Below are 2,044 nucleotides of genomic sequence, written 5' to 3' on the forward strand. Positions count from 1 at the left end.
CAGCCCTGTTTTAAAACACCACTGATCAGCACCACGAACCATCACACAGCATTACTCATAATATGTATTACGTATTCAGTATGATTACCCATATACTTATTAGAAAATTTTAGTTTGATTTCTTATCATACATTTTTTTGTACAGCACTTTTCAAAAACACATGTACAAAGTCTTCACAGGTAAAAAAGCAAACCAAACAAAATTGACAATGTGTTGTAAAAATTCTACAAGAGATCAGTTCTAAGCAAGTTGTGTTTTTCCATAATTTCCCCGCTGTTTATTCTACGGATAAGCATTAGGAAAAATACAGTTACGCAACAATTTATTATAGTGTCCTCAACGACCCTTTAACTCAGCAATGCCTACAATTTATAATAAAATGCTGATCTTTCTCTTACCAGTCCGTTGATCCTGTCACCTCGGTCCACCCCACCACCAGGGCAATATCCTGGCCTCGCAATCCAGACCCATCTCTTAGGGAAACTGGGGTCAAGGTCTTTTCTCAGGAGTCCCAGACTCCCTCATGCATGGTTTTAGGTTCATATCTGGCTGGGAAGGCTTTTTTTTTTTAGTTTCCAAATGGCCCCGCGCTAGTGGCAGCTTGTTGCAGCAGCTCCGTTGTACTCGTCTCGTTTGTCGTTCGTTTTCTTTGTTTATCCTTGGAGAAATGTCTCCAGTTGTGTGCCAGTCGTGTGTCTTTTTTAGCTGGCGGCAATATGTGTGTATGTGTCTCTATGTGTAATGCTGCTAACAACAATGTGAATTTATCCATTGTGAGATAAATAAAGGCTTATCTTATCTCATCTTATCTTACCTTATTGTATCGTATCTTATCTTATTGGGATCCTGGATGAACCCCCAACATATGTTAAAAAAATTCTACAAGAGATCAGCTCTATATTCTATGATTCAATATTTGATTATAACAAACTGCACATTCTGGGCTCAGTCTCACAGCAACAAATGTTGATGAAAAGAAGAAGCTTCTGTCAGCGTACTGCTCCTTTAGTAAGTACAGAACGTCATGTGACTGGAGTAGCTAGATAGTTTGATGACACAAACCAGCTCATGTTGGTTTTGGGTTAGAATGTTCCTGCAAAACACATTCAACCTCAACAGACAAGGTCACAAGGAAAAGATCAGTGTCTACACAACATTCAGCAAGTTGTGTTTTTCCATCACAATGTAATTAGGAAATAACGACATGGATTGCTAAAATAACAAGATTATTTGTCTGTAATAGAATACATGTTTAGTATAATGACTTTAATACGAGTAGTATAAATACAATTAATAAAAGTCGTAAAAATACTTTCAATATTTAGTCAGGTTTCCTGCCTCATCCGTTACCTGTAAACATTCCTTAAACCCCCTAATTTAGTGAGAGGAAAATCCACCAACAAGCTTTAAAGCACATGTTGACTGGATTCTGACGCGCTGATAGTAAGAAATAGTACGTCTTGTCTTGTAAAAGTGCATCATAAACCATCTCCTCCTTTACAGCTCCCTCCTCTCTTGTGAATATGTCATCTGACAGGACAGAGCTCATTCACCATGTTCAGAGATTTGACCAAAGAATCAAACAAACTAATACGCTGCAGCATTTGCTCTTGGCCTCAGCTTTATCATAAAGATAACAGACGCTCCTCAGCGGAGGATTGCAGATATTGCACAGTGCATTTAAAATTAGGTTATGGCAACAGTGAGACTAATGTAATGATACATTTAGTACACCAAAATTGACTATAATACTTTTAACTTAAGCGTAAATGTGGTCTTCATGTCTGTTTTCAACCACTAAAGGGCTGTGGTGTCAGTCATGTTTGCTTATCTGGTTTATAAATAACCACCGAGCTGGAATCAGAGCATTACTGGGATCTCTTATCTTCAGCCCTTTGCAATGTCAACAAAATTGCCAGCATTTCCCAAATATGAACAGATAGTCCATCACTGACTCATTAGTGAATTAAATGACGAAATCTGGAACTATGAATGAAATACCAACTTTTTTTGTTTAGTTTTTTGAGGCTTCTGTGTAAATTT

The sequence above is a fragment of the Stegastes partitus genome, unplaced genomic scaffold, assembly GCF_000690725.1.
Source record: "Stegastes partitus isolate 25-593 unplaced genomic scaffold, Stegastes_partitus-1.0.2 Scaffold1131, whole genome shotgun sequence".
Taxonomy (NCBI): Eukaryota; Metazoa; Chordata; class Actinopteri; family Pomacentridae; genus Stegastes; species Stegastes partitus.